This window comes from Bubalus bubalis, chromosome 15, assembly GCF_019923935.1.
Source record: "Bubalus bubalis isolate 160015118507 breed Murrah chromosome 15, NDDB_SH_1, whole genome shotgun sequence".
NCBI lineage: Eukaryota > Metazoa > Chordata > Mammalia > Artiodactyla > Bovidae > Bubalus > Bubalus bubalis.
In genome coordinates this window covers 58,374,468-58,388,664 of record NC_059171.1, presented here as the reverse complement: position 1 = coordinate 58,388,664, position 14,197 = coordinate 58,374,468, and the positions used below count along the sequence as shown (strand labels likewise).

At 41.8% G+C, this 14,197-nt stretch overlaps 1 non-coding gene across 1 annotated transcript; it reads left to right on the top strand.

The window, feature by feature from the left end:
• The first annotated feature begins 13,418 nt into the window (after positions 1–13,418).
• Positions 13,419–13,523, top strand: LOC112579267. The gene has a single exon (XR_003103765.2). It is a non-coding gene; the product is annotated as a U6 spliceosomal RNA (small nuclear RNA).
• The last annotated feature ends 674 nt before the right edge of the window (positions 13,524–14,197 follow it).

Below are 14,197 nucleotides of genomic sequence, written 5' to 3'. Positions count from 1 at the left end.
ATGGCATCACCGACTCAATGGACATGAGTTTGAGTAAACTCCGGGAGTTGGGTGGTGGACAGGGAGGCCTGGCGTGCTGCGATTCATGGGGTCGCAGAGAGTCAGACATGACTGAGCAACCCAACTGAACTGAAGCATACCATAAGGTTAGAGGCCGATCACACCAGGGTTTGGATTATTTTTCTTTTTTAATGATTTATTTTTATTTGAGGTTGAAATTTAAGAGGAAGCAGACAGGATAAATGCATTATATACAGCTTAGCCTGTATTGGATTTTTATTTTAAGCTTTGTACTGTGTGTAGCTAGAGGTAGAGTCAAAAGAGGATCATGTGGAATTTGGGTACAAGAATTCTTACCCCAATTTTCAGTAGAGTTCTGCAACCCTGCCTTTTCCAGGACCACAGCTCCCTCAACTCTAGGATGAAGAGTGAAAGCAGATGGCCCTGAGCTGCCTCCAGCTCTGAGAGAGGACAGTGTGGGCCAAGGGACCAGATGACATCCATTCTTACCACCACTTTTGCAGCTCAGCTTACTCCTGCATAAGGTGTGAAGCAGGGTAACACTTAGTTCTCAAATTGTTTCATTGCTGGAGAGTTTTTTTAATGGCCACTAACTTTACTAAAAGAAAGCAACCAGGCTGAAAATCCACATACTGCATTATCGCATTTATATGCCATCCTGGGAAAAATAGAAACATGAGAAGGTCGCTGGTGGGTGAGGGGTTGGGAGATGTTTACCTACAAATGGGAAGTACATGGGGATGTTTGAAGGTGAGAGAACTTTTCTGTCTTGGTTATGGTTGGAGTCAAATCTCACAGACTCATACCTCAACAAGGCAAATTTCCCCATATATAAATTATAAAGTAAAATTTTAAAACTCATCATAGCTAGATATTTCACTATGTGTAAATGCCAATGTGTTAAAATTATTAATTACCCACATTTGGTGCTGTGCCTTCACTGATAACACAGCTATTTTTCCTTATCACCAGCCAGATGGTTTCAGCTTTACTGCCCTCCTATGCCCCCAACACTGACCTATTTTTTAAGAGAGAATTTAGAATTCCTACTGCTCAAGATAATGAGGTGTAAATGTCTAGCCTCTCAGTGTGCTTGGCCTGGCCCTCTGGCAAGCCTGCCTTCAGACAGGGACAATGATATGATAACCTCAAGGGCTACAATTTTCCACTTGGACACAGATTGCATCTGTGATTGCTACCACTGGTGAAGGCTGGTGATCAACAAGCACAGAGTAGCACAAAAGTGACTGATTAAAGGAGAGCTTTTGTCAGTACAATCTAAGTAAGAAGATAGTTGATTCCTTGAGAACATAGGATGTAAAATTTCCTTTGGAGGGACATCCCTGTGGTGCAGTGGTTAGGATTCTGGGCTTCCATTGCAGGGAGGATGGTTTCCATCCCTGGTCAGGGAACTGAGATCCTGTATGCTGCCCCTTGGCAAAAAAAAAAAAAAAAAAAAAAATCCTGATTCATACCAAGAGGTCCTTCTATGGGATTGTCTAAAATAATAAACCATATTTATTTAAAACAGAAAACTTCCTTTGGAGTCTTGACATCGCTAGTTTTGAAGGTTCTGGGGCCACTTTGCCATGGCTTGAGTGTGGATATTAATTTTGAGGGGAAAGATGGCCTCTTCCTGGAAACACAAAAGTTGAGGCTTACCCATACGTCATATGTTGTCCTATGTCACCCTTTTGATCCTGCCCTGCTGTGCTTGCCACACAGAGCTCTGCCATAAATCAGCCTGTGACTTTGCCAACATCTGGTCAAATCATGCTTAGACTTCTGTCCTAACTCATCATGGAATGTTCTGTTGTGAAGTTAAAACAGCAACAACACATGGAGAATAAGAAGACCTGTGTCTTGTCCCAACTTAGCTACTGACTGGCTATAGTTCTTGGGGTAAATCCCTAAATTCATGTGAATCTCATTTTATTATCATGAAAGATTGAGGGAACCAACCATTGTTGAGCTTCCTCAAAATGTTTTTGAAAGTATATCAAAATAAGTAAATACTGTACAAGTGTCAGTTGTTGTTACTCTTACAAAGGGGATCAAGATTGTGTGTCCAAGCTGTCAAAGGAGAAGAATCAGGTGAAGAAAGCAAAATCATTTTCCTGCCCACTTCTTAGACTTGACACTAAGAGTACAAACACTTGCAATGCTCCGTCTTCCCTTCCAGTTCTGACGCCATGCACTCAGCTTCAAGCCCAGGACTGCACCCCTGAGCTACTGCAGTAGCACCAGCCTTCCCAGGGGGCCTCCCCGGGGCCCTCACATCGCCAAGTTGAAAGCCTGACATTCCTCTTCCTCCTGACCTTCTCTTGCTTAGAAGCCTGCTTGGATTTCACTTTTCCCATGATAATGTCCAAAGCTTATCCTAACTTATTTCATAAAATCAAGCACAGTAACCAGAAACTATCACTACATTGTTAATCAGCTAGCCTCCAATATAAAATAAAAAGTTAAGGGACTTCCCCTGTGGTCCAATGGCTAAGACTCCAAGCTCCTAATGAAAGGGGCCTAGGTTCAATTCCTGGTCAGGGAACTAGAGCCTGCATGCTGCAACTAAAGAGCCCATGTACTACAACTAAGATCTTGTGCAGTCAAGTAAAGAAATTTTTTTTAAGTTTAAGTCTCCAGTGCCACAATTCAAAAGCATTAATTCTTTGTTGCTTGGCCTTCTTTATGATTCAACTCTCATGTCCCAACATGACTACTGGAAAAAACATAGCTTTGACTTTAACATACAACTTTTAAAATGATAATTAAACAAAAGGTTTCTGAGCAGTTAAAAAGATTGTTGTGCATGCTAAGTCACTTCAGTCGTATTTGACTCTTTGCAATCCCACGGACCATAGCCCACCAGGCTCCTCTGTCTATGGGCTTCTCCAAGCAAGAATACTGGAGCAGGTTGCTATTTACTCCTCCAGGGAATCTTCCTGACCAGGGATCAAATCGTGTCTCCTGCATCTCCTGCATTGGCAGGCAGGTTCTTAACCACTGAAGCACTTGGCATTTATGTTTGAGGACATTTCCTTGTCACTGATGGGAAAACTCAATATAGAAAGATGTTAATTCTCCCCAAACTAATAAACTGAATCAATGAAATTTCCAAGCATAATTCCAGTAGGATTTTTCACGGAACTTGATAAGTTGATTCTGTTTATATGGAAAAGCAAGGACCCCAAAGAGTCAACATAATCCTTAATAGGAATTAGAAGATGGTAGCTGGGGTAGAAAGAAATTTGGCTTTCTAGAAATCAATAACTGGTAATCAAGTAAGTGTGATGTTGGTGCATTGACATATAAAGTCAACAGAACAGAATAGAAAATCCAGAAACAGACGTGCACATATGTTGAACTTTGGTATCTATAGAGCTGGTGTTACAATTCAGTTAAGAAAGGAAATATGTTCATTAAGTAGTGCTGAGGCAGAGTTATTAAGTGAGAGAAAACTTCAGAGAATCTCTTTATAACCCAATATGCTACTGGAGATCAGTGGAGAAATAACTCCAGAAAGAATAAGGAAATGGAGCCAAAGTAAAAATAACACCAAGTAGTGGATGTGACTGGTGATGGAAGTAAAGTTCAATGCTGTAAAGAGCAATACTGCATAGGAACCTGAAATGTTAGGTCCATGAATCAAGGCAGATTGGAAGTGCTCAAACAGGAGATGGCAATAGTGAACACTGACATTTTAGAAATCAGTGAACTAAAATGGACTGGAATGGGTGAATTTAACTCAGATGACCATTATATTTAATACTGTGGGCAAGAATCTCTTCAAAGAAATGGAGTAGCCATCATAGTTAACAAAAGAATCTGAAATGCAGTACTTGGATGCAATCTAAAAAATGACAGAATGATCTCTGTTTATTTCCAGCGTGAACCATTCAATATCACAGTAATCCAAGTTTATGTCTGGACCAGTAATGCTGAAGAAGCTGAAGTTGAACAGTTCTATGAAGACTTACAAGACTTTCTAGAACTAATACCCCCAAAAGATATCCTTTTCATTATAGGGGACTGGAATGCAAAAGTAGGAAGTCAAGAGATACATGGAGTAACAGGCAAATTTAGCCTTGGAATACAGAATGAAGCAGGGCAAAGACTAATAGAGTTTTGCCTAGAGAACACACTAGTCATAGCAAACACTCTCTTCCAACAACACAAGAGAAGATGCTACACATGGACATCACCAGATGGTCAATACTGAAATCAGATTGATTATAGTCTTTGCAGCCAAAGATGGAGATGCTCTCTACAGTCAGCAAAAACAAGACCGGGAGCTGACTGTGGCTCAGATCATGAACTCCTTATTACCAAATTCAGACTTAAATTGAAGGAAGTAGGGAAAACCACTAGACCATTCAGGTATGACCTAAATCAAATCCCTTATGACTATGCAGTGGAAGTGACAAATAGATTTAAGGAATTAGATCTGATGGAGAGAGTGACTGAAAAACTATGGACAGAGGTTTGTGATATTACACAGGAGGCAGGGATCAAGACCATCCCCAGGAAAGAGAAATAAAAAAAGGCAAAATAGTTGTCTAAGGAGGCCTCACAAATAGCTGTGAAAAGAAGAGAAGTGAAAGGCAAAGGAGAAAAGGAAAGCTATACCCATTTGAATGCAGGGTTCCAAAGAATAGCAAGGAAACATAAGAAAGCCTTCCTCAGTGATCAATGCAAAGAAACAGAGGAAGACAATAGAATGTGAAAACTAAAGATCTCTTCAAGAAAATCAGAGATCCCAAGGGAACATTTCATGCAAAGATGGGCACAATAAAGGACAGAAATGGTATGGACCTAACAGAAGCAGAAGATATTAAGAAGGGGTGGCAAGAATACACAGAAGAACTATACAAAACAAAGATCTTCATGACCCAGATAATTATGTGATCACTTATCTAGAGCCGGACATCCTGGAATGTGATGTCAAGTGGGCCTTAGGAAGCATCACTATGAACAAAGCTAGTGAAGGTGATGGAATTCCAGTTGAGTTATTTCAAACCCTACAGATGATGTTGTGAAAGTGCTGCACTCAATATGCCAGCAAACTTTGAAAGCTCAGCAGTGGCCACAGGACTGGAAAAGGTCAGTTTTCATTCCAATCCCAAAAAAGGCAATGTCAAAGAATGTTCACACTACCCTACAATTGCACTCATCTCACATGCTAGCAAAGCGATGCTCAAAAATCTCCAAGCCAGGCTTCAATAGTACATGAACTGTGAACTTCCAGATGTTCAAGCTGGTTTTAGAAAAGGCAGAGGAACCAGAGATCAAATTGCCAACATCCATTGGATCATCGAAAAAGAAAGAGAGTTCCAGAAAAACATCTACTTCTGCTTTATTGACTATACCAAAGCCTTTGACTGTGTGGATCACAACAAACTGTGGAAAATTCTTAAAGAGATTGGAATACCAGACCACCTTACCTTCCTCCTGAGAAATCTGTATGCAGGTCAGGAAGCAACAGTTAGAACTGGACATGGAGCAACAGACTGGTTCCAAATTTGGAAAGGAGTATGTCAAGGCTATATATTGTCACCCTGCTTATTTAAATTATATGCAGAATACATCATGTGAAATGCTGGACTGGATGAAGCACAAAATGGAATCAAGATTGCTGGGAGAAATAGCAATAACCTCAGATATGTAGATGACACCACCCTTACGGCAGAAAGTGAAGAAGAACTAAAGAACCTCTTGATAAAAGTGAAAGAGGAGAGTGAAAAAGTTGGCTTAAAGCTCATCATTCAGAACACTAAGATCATGGCATCTGGTCCCATCACTTTATGGGAAATAGATGGGGAAACAGTGGAAACAGTGGAAACAGTGTCAGACTTTACCTTTTTTGGCTCTGAAATCACTGCAGATGGTGACTGTAGCCATAAAATTAAAAGATGCTTGCTCCTTGGAAGGAAAGTTATGACCAACCTATACAGCATATTAAAAAGCAGAGACATTACTTTGCCAACATAGGTCTGTCTAGTCAAAGCTATGGTTTTTCCAGTAGTCATGTATGGATGTAAGAGTTGGACCATAAGGAAAACTGAGTACTGAAGAATTGATGCTTTTGAACTGTGGTGTTGGAGAAGACTCTAGAGAGTCCCTTGGACTGCAGGATCAAACCAGTCCATCCTAAAGGAGATCAGTCCTGAATATTCATTGGAAGGACTGATGTTGAAGCTGAAACTCCAATACTTTAGCCACTTGATGGGAAGAACTGACTCATTTGGAAAGACCCTGATGCTGGGAAAGATTGAAGCCCAGAGGAGAAGGGGTCAACAGAGGATGAAATGGTTGGATGGCATAACTGACTCAATGGACATGAGTTTGAGTGAACTCCAGGAGTTGGTGATGGACAGGGAAGCCTGGCATGCTGAAGTCCATGGGATCATAAATAGTTGGACACGACTAAGTGACTAAACTGAACTTTACAACCCAGATCTTAGAGTTTTTCTTCTAATGAGGGTAATGTACATCACAGGGAATATATTTGTAAACTCGAGTATCTGCTAATTAATATCTCTGTTTATTAAAAACTACACTGTAATGAGAATGCCACACTACAAGAATCTGAAAAGTGGATAAAAGGGTATTTTTAAGACTTAAAATTGTCAGAAGATCAATATCCAGAATTCATGAACTCCCAAAATTAATAGGAAAACAATAAACAATCCAACTGAAAACTTAGAAAAGCACATTAATGGGCATTTCCCAGAAGAAGAAACACAAAAGACCCATCAACAAAGGCTCAGTCTCATTAGTAACCAAATTAAAACCATCCTGAAATACCATTTCACATTGGCCACATGGCATGAATTTAAAGCACGAAAGTCTGGTGAGATTTTAGGGGAATAGAAACTTTTAAGCTCTGCTCTCAAAGTGTAAATTGATACAATCATTTTGGAAAGCCTTGTGAAATGACTTAATAAATGTGAACATGAAAACATAAAATAACCAGCCACTCCACCCCTAGCTCACTTTCCTTAGAGAAACTCTTGCACTTGTCTCAGTTCAGTTCAGTTCAGTTGCTCAGTCGTGTCCAACTCTTTGTGACCCCATGAATCGCAGCATGCCAGGCCTCCCTGTCCATCACCAACTCCCAGAGTTCACTCAGACTCACGTCCATCGAGTTAGTGATGTCATCCAGCCATCTCATCCTCTGTCATCCCCTTCTCTTCCTGCCCCCAATCCCTCCCAGCATCAGAGTCTTTTTTGCAATGAGTCAACTCTTCACATGTGGTGGCCAAAGTATTGGAGTTTCAGCTTTAGCATCAGTCCTTCCAAAGAAAACTCAGGGCTGATCTCCTTCAGAATGGACTGGTTGGATCTCCTTGCAGTCCAAGGGACTCTCTAGAGTCTTCTCCAACACCACAGTTCAAAAGCATCAATTCTTCAGTGCTCAGCTTTCTTCACAGTCCAACTCTCACATCCATACATGACCACTCAAAAAACCATAGAACACATATGGAAGAATGGTTCTAGCATGATGTATCATAGCAAATAACTGGATGTGAGGAAAAAATTAAATTAATATAAAAATTGAACATGATAATGAATCCTATGTGGCCCTGAACATCCATGTGATGCATCTAAAAATATTATGTTGAGGAGAAAAGAGTAACTCAAATAGAAACACATAGGGTGTTAAGAACCCATTTATATGAATTTCGAAAAATTCATGTCTGTTGTCTGTGATGCATATATACATATATGGTAAAATTGTAAAGAAAAGAAAGTTAATGATAAACAAAATTTAGGACAGCAATTACCTTTGAGAAAAATTGGGAAATAAATTATGAAGCAATACTGAATAAAGTCAAAGTACTGGCACTGTTCTGTTTATTAAATTTTGGGTGGATATATGTGTCCTTTATTACTATCTTTCAAACAGTACCTATACATTAGATGCATGTGATATGAAATAATGAGAAATATGTACTTCAATTTTGTCCACTTAAAAAATTATTCACAACCTGAAAGTTGAGAATTACATTTTAGTTGGCAGGAATTTTTAGAACTTCAAGCCCAGAAGGCAGCATTTCAGGTGACCCTAAGAGAACTGCTCTGAAGAGGTGAGGGGAGGAGCCAGGTTACATAGAAGTTTTTCCACAAAGAGTACGTAGTCTGAACATCAAAAGATTATTGTTAATTAAAGAAAACCAGGTGTCTCAAGTTAAGGAATTTAGGGCTTTTCTGTGTATGGGAAGATATAAGAGTCTGGGCATACTGAAATCATTCCTTTGGTATGCATCCCAGCTATCCGGAATGAGATGTGTTTTCACATCCTGAGCTTCCCCGGGGGGAGTGGCTGCAGTCTGATGGCTGCTAGATCACAGGCATTCCTTCCTTCCTGAGTCCCCTCAGGGCTTACCCACTCACCTTTGGTGGTGGCTGCAATCTGATGGCTGCTAGATCACAGGCATTCCTTCCTTCCTGAGTCCCCTCAGGGCTTACCCGCTCACCTTTCATGGTGGCTGCAATCTGATGGCTGCTAGATCACAGGTATTCCTTCCTTCCTGAGTCCCCTCAGGGCTTACCCGCTCACCTTTCGTGGTGGCTGCAATTGCTGATGACTGTGACGTCCTTTGTTTACTGATGTGGCAGGAGATATTTCATTTCTCAGTCTTCACTCCCACCTCCTGGCCAGAGATCCTAAAAGCCATTGTAATTTCCTAAGGGTGACAGAGATAGGGAGGGGCATCTTTTGCGCTGATATTTGGTTTTCATCCCTGGATTTCAAAGTAGCTCTGTAATGGGGCAAGAAAGGTGACAAAGCACCTTCCGTTACCCATGGCAAGCCCCTTCAATCACAGTTGGGTTCATTGTTAATAAACTTCCCAAAGCCCCTTGGTGTATGGATTGGGTTCCCCTTTAAAGGGTTAGAGTTTTGAACCCTAATCCCTCTCCCCTTCCAGCATCTGAGAAGGGGAGAGGAGCTGAGGTTGAGTTCAATTCCCATTGGCCACTGATTTAATCAATCAATCATGTTATCATAATGGAATCTGCAAAAAAAAAAAAAAAAAAAAAAGACCCTTTTGTCCTAGGAGTGTGTAATTTCCTCAGTTCTGTCTTGTCACAATAACAATTTGAAACAACGGACCCTCGGACAGACCGTGTCCCAGCTCTCGGACAGATCAGTGTTACAGCTCCTGTGTTTCAGCTCAGTTTTATTTAGAAAATAAAGGAAAATACATCCTCGAGGCATGAGGCCATGCGACACAAAAGACACGAAGAGAAGAGAGCGAGAGAGACCCCTGGCCCTTTGGCTCCTCTTTTTACCTGTTTTTTCTCCTCCCCGCCAGGCCTGTCTTATGTAAATTGGGCTAGCCAGGAGTGCTGTTTGTTCTACCTGAGGTCCTCACTCCAGTCCTCGGACTTTCCTTTGTTCTATTTTCGAGGGGTTTTCCCTTCCTTGTCTTTTAGCCACTGCCATTCTGGACTCCTTTTTCCTGTTCTAACTACCTAACAGGACTGAGCCCTTACCCTGTGGCATAGGGTAGCCAGAGGGATCATAATCAAACTATAGGTCATCCAGTTAGTGTTCATAGAGAATTAGAGGATTGATGGGTGTGAAAAATCCTTGCATATCATGTGAGAAGTAGTGAATGTAGAGAAATAGTGATACTGCTAGTGAGCTTTTCATTTATGACATTTTCCAGGGATTGTTAAATGCTGTTAAAATGGTGATAAGGCAAGGAATACGACTGTATTTGGAGAGCAGGCTGACCAAGGAGATAGCATACTAGTGTCTCAGAATAACCATCTTCTGGAGTCTGGATACCAAGTTCTTTCATAGATCAGAGATGCAGAAGGTGAGGAAACAAAGTAAAAGGTAGAGTGAGATGTACACTAGATTTTATGTGCTTGTGCTTAGTCGCTAAGTCATGCCCAATTCTTTGAGACCCTATGCACTGTAGCCCTCCAAGTTCCTCTGTCCATGGAATTCTCCAGTCGAGAATATCAGAATAGGTAGCCATCCTCTTCTCCAGGGGATCTTCCTGACTCAGACCGACCCTGGGTTCTCTGCACTGCGGTGAATTCTTTACCGTCTGAACCACCAGGGAAGACCTAAGAAACAAAGTAAAAAGGCCATTAATCTTCCAAATACCTCCAATATTTGCAGACACATCAGGAAGGGGATGTATCAATTTCCTCTTTCCTGTTTCCACAGGCGGACAGAGTTCAGAATGAAGGCACTAACTTAGTTCAACAATCTGTCAGAGGGGCAGGATTCTCTGAGGCAGGCCATTCTGTATGATTATAATAACAAAAGCAATGGAAAGCAAGTCAAAGAAACAGTTCCAACATGAAGTCAGAATTGGCTTTTCCTGGCAACAGTGAAGGTAGATGGCCATAGACATAATACAGATCGATATAATTATACAAAAGGAGCCTTGATGATCAAGTTTATTTATAGATCTTGGAGTTACAGACCTGAGAGCATTTTCTGGAAGGTCTCGAGTGTTCCCAGGGCCTGTGTTGGTGATTCCTTGAGAACTCTTATTACACCCTTACGCTGAGGTGGTAGTTTCCTGGGCTAGGACCACTGAAATTTCTTCTCTCTGTGCATCTTAGAATGTCAGATAAAGTTGGTGGAAAGGAAAGTGGAGCAGACTTCAGGAAATGAAGGCCTGAAGTCATAGGGAGTGGGCAGATCATTATAATATATATGAATGTGACCTGTAAATATTTTGAAGTCAGTTACACAACAGAGCAGGGGCTTTCCTGGTGGCTTAGTGGTTAAAGGATCCACCAGCCAATGTAGGGGATGAAGGTTCGATCCCTCAGCCAGAAAGATCCCCTGGAGAAGGACATGAAAACCCACTGCAGTATTCTTGCCTGGAGAATCCCATGGGCAGAAGAGCCTAGCAGGCTACAGTCCATGGGGGTCACAAGAGTTGGACGTGACTTAGCGATTAAACAACAACATAACAGAGCAAGGAGATTTCTTCTGATTTGCTCCTGAGAAGGTCTTCACTGATTTCTGGGAGGCAGAATTTAACTCATCACCAGAAATAACTTTGCAGAACTTCGAATTATTCACCTAACACAGAAGTTGAGGTGACAAGCTCTCTGGCAGGTATGGTTCATTCCCACTGACAGCCCCACTGCTCTTAGTTTTATAGTCCTCTTCTGTAAAGTTCATTTTCATCAACATGGAAGATTTCACAAGAGGAAATAAGCTTTCACATAGCAGAAAAGATTCCCCTTTGATGCACAAAATTCTTGAGTGGAGACTGTGAATCTGTAAACAGTGCTAATGAGCAGTGAGCTTGTTGACGGACCTGACCCTATGAGCGTTCTTTCTTTGCAGTGTACACAGATGCCCAAGAATATTTTTCTTCTTTTTTTATCTAGAGACCATATTCTTTTCATTTTATTTATTTATATTTTGGCTGCTCTGAGTGGCATGCAGGATCTTCGTTCCCTGACCAGGGATTGAGCCCTGGCCACAGCAATGAGACTGCAGAGTCCTCACCACTGGACTGCTAGGGGATTCCTCCAAGATACTTCTTTATGGACATCCAGGAACAGCCCAAAGCTCCTATCAGAGGGGTGCTGTTATCCCCCTGGTACAGATAGCGACTGAGGCTTTCGAATGTTTAAGTGTCTTCCCAGGCTCTACTATCGTACAGTGTGGGTAGAATTCAGACCAAAGCCCTCCCACTCCAAGGTAGTCTTAACTCTCATCTCAGTTCTGCAAGAGGTTGTGGGTTTGGAGATGAAAGAGTAGATGAGGAAGAAGACAGGGAGCCCGGTTTCTATAAGGGGCCCCCCTCCCCTGCAGAGGGAGGCACAGGGGAGCCTGCACTTTAATCTGTTTCTTCATTGCAGCTGCTCAGATGTGTAAGGCCCTTGGAGATTCTTAGCAGAAACTTCCATAGGAAAATGAAAGGTCTTTTGCTCAGCTTAATTCCACTTCCTAAACATAGTCATTCCCCGCGTAATCTTACTCTTTCTGCCCATGAAACAGTGTGTTCTGACTCACATAATAGACATTTACAGAGCAAGCTTTGAGGGCCTAATGAATGCCTCTTACTGTTAGCACTAAATATAATCTTCTAGAATGTGGCAACATTCTACATTTCTAAAGTTCAAGTTATAAAATGAAAACCTCTTAGATGAAAAAACAAAAGCCCTGAAGTACAAACAAATCTATGTCCTTTCAATTATTTAAAAAAAAAAACAAACTCATTTGAACTTTTTCCAATATGTAATTGAACCCATCAGCCATGATTTGGAAAAACTAGTGTTTTTTTTTTTTTTTTAAACAAATATACTTCTGGACTTGGGGGACTGTGTTTGTCATATTCCCTGTTATGTCTGGAATAAAACCTAAGGATACAGTGCTTTATTTCTCAATAAAAAGGACAACAAGGAGTTGGTGCTTTATTACGTATATGTTCAGGAAAGGAAGGTTTCCCAGGTGGCTCAGTGGCAAAGAACCTGCCTGACAATGCAGGAGACATAAAAGACACAAGTTTGATCCTGGGTCGCAAAGATCCTCTGGAGGAGGGCATGGCAACCCACTCCAGTATTCTTGTCTGGAGAATCCCAGTGATGGCGGACCCTGGTGGCCTGCCGTCTGTGGGGTCGCACAGAGTCGGACACGACTGAAGCGACTTAGCAGCAGCAGCAGAAGTGACTTAGGACACATGGCAGGAAAGGAGTGCTTAGGAAACAGAAGAGCAGGGAGCATTCCGTGAGGCACAGAGCCCTGGCAGCCCCGCATGTAGCAAACACACTGGCTTTGTGGGCTGGTGGCACGAGGCTGGAGAGAGGCTGTGACTAAGCCCCCTCCCACTGATGCATCATCAGGCCCCCTGGGACTCCCACACACACTTCAGGGCACTCTGTGCTCCATTCAGAGTTTGAGGTTGAATCTTAGGCCCCTTAAACTAAGTTCACATAGGGTCCAACATCTGAAACAAATATACATGATCCAAACTGAAGGGATTTCTCTGGTGTTTCAGTCAGTAAGACTCCATGCTCCCAGTTAAAGAGGGCCTGGGTTTGATCCCTGGTCAGGGAACTAAATCCTACATGCATGCCTCAACTTAGAGTCCACATGTCATGATGAAGATCCCTCAAATCGCAAATAAGCCCCCTCACCGCTAAACAGTAAATAAATACATATTTTTTTTTAAAAGAGAGAAATGATAAAATAAACAAATCCATGGGAGAGAGGAAAGAGCTGCCTCATTTGGTGATCAAACAGTAAAGAATCCACTTGCAGTGCAGGAGACTTAGGTTCGATCCCTGAGTTGAGAAGATTCCTTGGAGAAGGAAAGACTCCAAATTTCCAGTGCAGGGGTTGCTGGTTGGTCTGTGGTCAGGGAACTAAGATCCTGTATACTGCAGGATGTTGCCAAAAAAAAGAAATGAAAAAAAATTGCAACATACGTACTAAAATTGGAATGATACAGAGATTAACATGGCCTTTGCAGCAGTATGACTCCCAAATTCATGAAGTGTTTCATATTTTTAAACCATCCCCCCAAAAAAGAAAAAAAAGTTTGCTCCTTAGGAGAGGAGTAGATAATTAGGGCTGTACTTTTTTGTATATTCAATAATCTAAATCAAAATTAGATTCCTCTTCCCCACACTTGACTTCATTTTGCAATGTGGCATTTTGATGTCAAGTTCTTTGTTCTTTGTATGCCTCTTGAAGTCAAAGCGCTTGTTCTGAAAGGTAGCTGTCAATAATTTCCAAGCAGCTAAGATATGCTCAGGCATGAGACTGGAGGACAAGCCTAAAAGGCTGATGGCACTTTTAATTTGAAAGCATTTAAATGTATTCTATTTATGAATAGCTTTCTGCCTGCATGAAAGTGTGTGTTAGTCGCTCAGTCATGTTCAATTCTTTGTGACCCTGTGGACTAAAACCCACCAGGCTCCTCCATCCATGGGATTTCCCAGGCAAGAATACTGGAGTGGGTTGCCATTTCCTTCTCCAGGGGATCTTCCTGACCCAGGGATCAAACCCTAGTCTCCTGCAATGCAAGCAGATTATTTACTGGCTGAGCCCCTGGAGAAGCCCATTACTGATGAAGGTTCATGGTCAGAAGGCACGAGCAGAACCTGTTCTGGCCAGAGGACTCACCCTGTCCTTCCAGAGACTCTTGCAGGACAAAAGCAAGCTGGGATGGCAGGAAAGGGG